Source organism: Zea mays, chromosome 1 (genome assembly GCF_902167145.1).
Source record: "Zea mays cultivar B73 chromosome 1, Zm-B73-REFERENCE-NAM-5.0, whole genome shotgun sequence".
In the NCBI taxonomy this organism is placed as follows: domain Eukaryota; kingdom Viridiplantae; phylum Streptophyta; class Magnoliopsida; order Poales; family Poaceae; genus Zea; species Zea mays.
Window position 1 is genome coordinate 123,851,444 of NC_050096.1, and position 8,485 is coordinate 123,859,928.

The window sequence follows — 8,485 nt, forward strand, 5'->3', positions numbered from 1 at the left end:
AGTTCCTTCATCCATCGCATGCCAAACTTGTGGAGGTCGTTGTAGATCCTCGGCTTGAGTCCTTACAGAATCATGTCGTTGGCATGTTCTACCTGCCCATTCGTCATGGGGTGTGCCACGGCGGCCCAGTCCACCCGGATGTGGTGGTCTTTGCAGAAGTCCAGGAACTTTCTGCCAGTGAACTGGGTGCCGTTGTCGGTGATGATGGAGTTCGGTACCCCGAAGCGATGGATGATGTTGGTGAAGAATGCCACCGCCTGTTCGGACTTGATGTTGTTTAGGGGTCGGACTTTGATCCACTTGGAGAATTTGTCGACGACGACCAGTAGGTGCGTGTAGCCCCCGGGTGCCTTCTGCAAGGGACCGACGAGGTCCAGACCCCACGCAGCAAACACCCAGGTGATGGGTATTGTTTGCAGAGCCTGAGCGGGTAGGTGTGTCTGCCTTGCGTAGAATTGACACCCTTGGCAGGTGCGGACAATTCTAGTGGTGTCGGCCACCGCGGTCGGCCAGTAGAAACCTTGTCGGAAAGCATTTCCAACAAGGGCTCGAGGCGCTGCGTGATGACCGCAAGCCCCCGAGTGTATTTCTTGTAAGAGCTCCTAGCCTTCGGTGATGGATATGCATCGCTGGAGGATGCCGGAGGGGCTGCGGTGGTAGAGCTCCTTCCCGTCACCCAGCAAGACGAATGACTTGGCGCGTCGCGCCAGTCGCCGAGCTTCGGCTCTATCGAGGGGTAGCTCTCCTCGGTGGAGATATTGCAGGTACGGGGTCTGCCAGTTTCGATTAGGCGTGACCCCATTCCGCTCTTCCTCGATGCGCAGAGCCTCACCCTCGGTAGCCAAGGGTGCCTCGGGCCGGGCCGAGGCCTTCTCGAGCTCGAGCGTGTCGTTTGTCTTGACTGAGGGTTGATGTAGGTCCCGGGAGAAGACGTTCGGGGGAACCATTGTTCGCGCCGAAGCTATCTTCGCTAGCTCGTCCGCAGTCTCATTGTACAGCTGGGCGACGTGGTTGACCTCGAGCCCATAGAACTTGTCCTCCAGGTGCCAAACCTCGTCGCAGTAGGCTTCCATCTTCGGGTCGCGGCAGTGGGAGTTCTTCATGACTTGGTCGATGACAAGTTGCGAGTCACCGCGAGCGTCGAGGCGTCGGACCCCTAGCTTGATGGCGATGCGCAACCCGTTGACCAGAGCCTCGTACTCAGCCATGTTGTTGGACGCCGGGAAATGGAGGCACAACACGTAGCGGAGGTGCTTCCCGAGGGGCGAGATGAAGAGTAGGCCCGCGCCTGCCCCTGTTTTCATCAGCGACCCATCGAAAAACATGGTCCAGAGTTCCGGTTGGATCGAAGCTGCCGGGAGCTGGGTGTCGACCCATTCAGCCACAAAGTCCGCCAAGACTTGGGACTTGATGGCCTTCCGAGGGGCGAACAAGATTGTCTCGCCCATGATTTCCACCGCCCACTTTGCAATCCTACCCGAGGCCTCTCGGCACTGGATGATCTCCCCCAGGGGGAAGGATGACACCACAGTCACCAGATGAGACTCGAAGTAGTGTCGCAACTTCTACCGCGTCAGAATCACCGCGTACAGCAGCTTCTGAATTTGTGGGTAGCGGATCTTGGTCTCGGACAGTACCTCACTGATGAAGTAGACCGGCCTCTGGACGGGCAATGCATGCCCTTCTTCTCGTCTTTCGACCACGATCGCGGCACTGACCACCTGAGTGGTAGCGGCGACGTAGATCAAGAGGGCTTCTCCGGCAGCGGGAGGCACTAGGATGGGTGTGTTCGTAAGGAGCGCCTTCAGGTTCCCGAGGTCTTCCTCGGCCTCGGGGGTCCAAGTGAAGCACTCGGTCTTTCTTAAGAGGCGGTACAGAGGTAGGCCTCTTTCGCCGAGGCGCGAGATGAAGCGGCTCAGAGCCGCAAGGCATCCCATGACCCTCTGTACGCCTTTCAAGTCCTTGATGGGCCCCATGTTGGTGATGGCCACGATTTTCTCTGGGTTGGCCTCGATGCCCCGCTCGGAGACGATGAACCCCAAGAGCATGCCTCGTTGGACTCCGAAGACGCACTTCTCGAGATTGAGTTTTACGCCTTTCGCCTTAAGACACTTGGATGTCGTTTCAAGGTCGGAGAGGTGGTTGGAGGCTTTCCTCGTCTTGACTACGATGTCATCGACGTAAGCCTCGACGGTCCGACCAATGTGTTCGCCAAACACGTGGTTCATGCACCTTTGGTATGTCGCACCCGCATTCCTCAAACCAAATGGCATAGTAACGTAGCAGTACATGCCAAAAGGTGTGATGAAAGAAGTCGCAAGCTGGTCGGACTCTTTCATCTTGATTTGGTGATACCCTGAGTAGGCGTCGAGGAATGACAGGGTTTCGCACCCAGCAGTGGAATCCACGATTTGATCGATGTGAGGCAGAGGGTAGGGAACCTTCGGACATGCTTTGTTTAGACCAGTGTAGTCTAGACACATCTGCCATTTCCCTCCTTTCTTTCTTACAAGCACAGGGTTGGCAAGACATTCAGGATGGAATACCTCTTTGATGAACCCTATAGCCATCAGTTTGTGGATCTCCTCGCCTATGGCTCTGCGCTTTTCTTCGTCGAATCGGCGCAGAGGCTGCTTCACGGGTCGGGATCCAGCTCGGATATCCAGCGAGTGCTCGACGACATCCCTCGGTATGCCAGGCATGTCCGAGGGACTCCACGCGAAAACTTTGGCGTTCGCGTGGAGAAAGTCGACGAGCACTGCTTCCTATTTGGGGTCGAGCTCGGAGCCGATCCGGATCTGCTTGGAGGCGTCGTTGCTGGGGTCGAGAGGGACGGACTTAACCGTCTCTGCTGGCTCGAAGTTGCCTGTGTGGCGCTTCGCATCTGGCGCCTCCTTGGAGAGGCTCTCCAGGTCGGCGATGAGGGCCTCAGATTCGGCGAGGGCCTCGGCGTACTCCACGCACTCCACGTCGCATTCGTACGCGTGTCGGTACGTGGGGCTGACGGTGATGACCCCGTTGGGGCCCGGCATTTTGAGCTTGAGGTAGGTGTAGTTGGGGACGGCCATGAACTTGGCGTAGCATGGCCTCCCCAGTACTGCGTGGTAGGTTCCTCGGAACCCGACCACCTCGAACGTGAGGGTTTCGCTTCGGAAGTTGGAGGGAGTCCCGAAGCAGACGGGCAGATCGAGTTGTCCGAGTGGTTGGACGTGTTTCCCGGGGATGATCCCATGAAAAGGCGTCACGCCGGCCCGGATCGAGGACAGATCGATCTGCAGGAGCCCGAGGGTCTCGGCGTAGATGATGTTGAGGCTGCTGCCTCCGTCCATGAGGACCTTGGTGAGCCTGATGTTGCCGATGACAGGGTCGACAACGAGCAGATATTTCCCCGGGCTCGGCACGCGGTCGGGGTGGTCGCCCTGGTCGATGGTGATGGGCTTGTTGGACTAGTCTAGGTAGACTGGCGCCGCCACCTTTACCGAGCAGACCTCCCTACGCTCTCGCTTGCGGTGCCGAGCCGAGGCGTTCGCCATTTGCCCACCGTAGATCATGAAGCAGTCATGGACCTCGGGGAACTCCTCTGCCTTGTGATCCTCCTTCTTGTCGTTGTTGTGGGCCCTGCCACCTTCCGACGGTGGCCCGGCCTTGTGAAAGTGGCGCCGAAGCATGACACACTCCTCAAGGGTGTGCTTGACGGGCCCCTGATGATAGGGGAACGGCTCCTTGAGCATCTTATCGAAGAGATTGGCACCTCCAGGAGGTTTCCGAGAGTTCTTGTACTCAGCGGCGGCGACAAGGTCTGCGTCGGTGGCGTCGCGTTTCGCTTGCGACTTCTTCTTGTTCTTCTTCTTGGTGCCGCGCTGAGCGGACGCCTCGGGGACGTCATCCGGCTGGCGGCCCTGGGGCTGCTTGTCCTTTCGGAAGATGGCCTCAACTGCCTCCTAGCCAGAGGCGAACTTGGTGGCGATGTCCATCAGCTCGCTCGCCCTGGTGGGGGTCTTGCGACCCAGCTTGCTCACCAGGTTGCGGCAGGTGGTGCCGGCGAGGAACGCGCCGATGACGTCCGAGTCGGTGACGTTGGGCAGCTCGGTGCGCTACTTCGAGAATCGCCGGATGTAGTCCTGGAGAGACTCTCCTGGCTACTGGCGGCAGCTTTGGAGATCCCAGGAGTTCCCAGGGCACACGTATGTGCCCTGGAAGTTGCCGGCGAAGGCTTGGACCAGGTCGTCCCAGTTGGAGATCTGCCCCGGAGGCAGATGCTCCAGCCAGGCTCGAGCGGTGTCGGAGAGGAACAGGGGGAGGTTGCGGATGATGAGGTTGTCATCGTCCGTTCCACCCAGCTGGCAGGCCAGTCGGTAGTCCGCGAGCCACAGTTCCGGCCTCGTCTCCCCCGAGTACTTTGTGATGGTAGTCGGGGTTCGGAACCGGGTCGGGAACAGCGCCCGTCGTATGGCCCGGCTGAAAGCCTGCGGACCGGGTGGTTCGGGCGTGGGGCTCCGATCCTCCCCACTGTCGTAGCGTCCCCCATGCCTGGGGTGGTAGCCTCGGCGCACCCTCACGTCGAGGTGGGCTCGACGGTTGCGGTGGTGGTGCTCGTTGCCGAGGCGACCCGGGGCCGTAGGCACCGTGTTGCGCGTGCGCCCGGTGTGGACCGAGGCTTCCCGCACGAATCGGGAAGTCATGGCGCGATGCTCCGAGGGGTACCCCTGCCTTCGGGAGGCAGAGCTTTCGGCCCGTCGGACCGCGACATCCTCTAGGAGATTCTTGAGCTCTCCCTGGATACGCCGCCCTTCGGTGGTCGATGGTTCCGGCATCGCGTGGAGTAGTATTGCTGCTGCAGCCAGGTTCTGGCCGACCCCACTGGAAGCCGGTGGCGGCCTTGCCCTGACGTCGTCGGCAATGCGGTGCTGGATGCCCTGGGGTAGATGACGCGCTTCTCCGGCCAGAGCTTGGTCTGCCCATTCCTGCCCGATGTTCCGTGGGAACTGCTCAAGTGTTCCTGCTCCCTCGTTGAGCCTGGCCTGCATCTCGCGGATTTGCTCGAGCTGTGCGTCCTGACCCCCCGCAGGGACTGGGACCACAGCTAGCTCCCGAAGGATGTCAACGCGAGGCGCAGGCCTAGGGGGATCGCCGCTCTCCGGCATACCAAGATGGTTGCCTTCGCCGGGACCCCCTAGATCGACATGGAAACATTCACGACTCGGGCCGCAGTCCTCGTCGCCGAAGCTGCGGCTACCATCGGAACAATCGGAGAGGCAGTAGTCGCATGCGGTCATGAAGTCCCGCATGGCACTGGGGTTACCGAGCCCAGAGAAATCCCAACTAAAGTCGGGCTCGTCATCCTCCTCGGAACCCGAGGGTCCGTAGGTCGAGACGGTCGTCAGTCTGTCCCAGGGCGACCGCATATGGTACCCCGGAGGGTTGGTACATGCCTCTATGAAGGCTTCCACCGAAGCGAGGTCGCTTGGTGGGTCGAAGCTGAATCCAAAAGGCACGAGATGGGAATCGGTCGGTACCTCTTGGTCGACGGGCGGTGACGAAGTCGCGTCAGGGGTGGACTGCACCGTTGTCTCAGGTACGAGGGCGACGCCCAGCAAGTCCTTCGCGAGCGTGCTGGCGTCGTTCGTCTACTTGGGGTTGGCGTGTTGCGGGGAAACAACGCTCGTCTTCGTCTCAGACGCAAGGTCGAAGCCCGACGTGTCCCCCGCTGGGGCGCCGGCGTCGTCGACTTGCTCGACAGCCGACGAGGTGCCGCCTCCTGCTTGGCCATGGTTGCCCCGCCTCCTCCTCCGTCGGTGGGGGAGGTGACGGGACAAACCCGGATGTTGTTCTTCCGCCATGTGGGGAAGACGTCATTGATTCCGCTGCCGGCGGGCGGGCTGACAGCCGCCATTGTCGCTGTCGCACGGCGGAGGAAGGAGTATCATGTCATAGCTGCCGTCGAGGGACATGAACTCAAGACTCCCGAAACGGAGCATCGTCCCGGGTTGGAAAGGTTGCTGGAGACTACCCATCTGGAGCTTGACGAGAAGCTGTTCGTCAACACGCAGCAGGCCCCTACCTGGCGCGCCAACTGTCGGCGTTTCGACCCCGGGGGTCCCTGGACCGACGAGTAAATTGTCGCTGCGTGTCCCAGCCCAGATGGGTTGGCGCGAGACGGGACACAAAGGGGGGAGAACAGTAAGGGGAAACCGCGGCCTTCGTGTTGTCCTGCGCCCAGGGCGGATGCGCTTGCAGTAGGGGGTTACAAGCGTTCGCGTGGGAGAGAGCGAGAGCGAGAGCCTTATGCGTCGGCCCGTTCTCCCGCGTGCCCAACCCTTCGTACGAGAGCCCTGGACCTTCCTTTTATAGACGTAAGGAGAGGGCCCAGGTGTACAATGGGGGGTGTAGCAATGTGCTAACGTGTCTAGCAGAGAGGAGCTAGTGCCCTATGTACATGCCGTCGTGGCTGTCGGAGAGGTGTTGTTGCCCTGTTCATGTGATGTCGTGGCCGTCGGAGGAGAGCTGGAGCCCTGCGAAAGTACAGCTGTCAGGGCTGTCGGATCCTTGCTGACGTCTCCTTGCTGACGTAAGGGGCTGGGAGCTGCTGTCGTCATGGAGCGTGCGAGGTGTCATCATTACTTGTTTACTGGGGCGAGCCAGATGGGACGCCGGTCTTGTTCCCAGTAGCCTGAGCTAGCTAGGGGCAGGGTAATGATGGCCCCCTGGCGACGTGGCCGGTCCGGACCCGAGTTTGGGCGAGGTGGCGATTCCTCCGAGGTCGAGGTTGAGTCTGAGCCCTAGGATCGGGCGAGGCGGAGTCCATCGTCTTCCAGAGCCGATGCTGAGTCCGAGCCCTGGGGTCGGGCGGGGCGGAGTTCGTCGTCTTCTAAGTCGTGGTTGAGTCCGAGCCCTGGGATCGGGCGAGGCGAAGTCCATCTTCCGAGGCCGAGACGGGGGCCGAACCCTGGGGTCGGGCGAGGCGGAGCTTCCTATGTCGCCCAAGGCTGGACTTAGCCATTGTCGACCTCACTCTGGCGAGTGGCACGACAGTCGGAGCAGGGCAGGCGGCGCTGTATTCCTGTCAGGTCGGTCAGTGGAGCGGCGAAGTGGCTGCGGTCACTTCGGCCCTATCGACTGAAGAGCGCGCGTCAGGATAAGATGTCAGGCGGTCCTTGCATTAAACGCTCCTGCGATATGGTCGGTTGGTGTGGCGATTTGGCCAAGGTTGCTTCTCCGTGAAGCCTACCCGAGTTGAGCCTCGGGCGAGTCGACGGTGCGTCCGTTGCTTGAGGGGACCCTCGGGCGAGGCGTGAATCTTCCGGGGTCGGCTGTCTTTGCCCGAGGTCGGGCTCGGGCGAGGCGGGATCGTGTCCCTTGAGCGGAGCCTTGGCCTGAATCGCGCCCATCAGGCCTTTGCAGCTTTGTGCTGATGGGGTTTACCAGCTGAGATTAGGAGTCTTGGGGGTACCCCTAATTATGGTCCCCGACAGAAATGTAAACAAAAGTGATGCATAATGGATTAACACAACACAATGGTGTAAGGGAACTCATCTTCTTTGCCTTAGCATTTTCATTCCATCTCCCATCACACTAGATAAATTTACAAGCATACCTTAGTCTCCTCAACATAAGGTGGTGCGAAGGTTTTTCAAAGGCTAAGCAACACGAAGTTATGGCCCTCGAAAAAAGATATTTTATGCAGGGGCACTGTTCATCTTATTTATAGGGAAAATAAACCGTCTTTGTACAAAATTACAATCATGCCCCTTAAGGCTTTATACTCATTGTTTACAAATGCCATAGGGATATTGCCGTCCTTTCCCTTTCTCTGCACTTATTGTGCTTTCATAGTTCTTCGTCTGAGACCTATTCTCCACCGAAGATGGCTACCTCGGCTCGTGTCTTCGTCATTTGTGCACATAGACGAAGGTTCTCCTTACGTAGCTTCGACCAATAGACGGCTTTGTTCGGCCTGCATCACACGCCTGAAATAGCCGAAGATTTGCTTCGTCTGGCTTTCACTATACACCTGAAACACAATTATGTAATACAAGTATTTTGAGGACCTTCGACAATGTAGGTCCTCAACAATACTTTCCAAAGTATTCACCACCTTTACTTTTCTATCAAGTTGCCTTTCCATGTCATCCAAAAACACTTCTTGGATGTTTGTAGCTTAAGACTTTTCATGCAACAAGTGTAGATAACAATAATGTGAATAATCATGACTAAAAATAATGAAACACTTTCCACCACCCTAATAAGGAACATCAAATGGACCACAAATATCAGTATGTATCAACTGTAATATCTCAACACTCCTTGTAGCAGGGTCCTTTAATATGTGTGAGGTTTGCTTGCCCTTAATGCAATCCACACATACATTCCAATCAACAAAAAATCCAATTAAGGAAGTATTTCATTTTCACTAGCCTCATAACCCTTTCTTTGGATATGTGACCCAACTGTTAAGCCACAAGAAACTAGACCAGTCATTATGTAT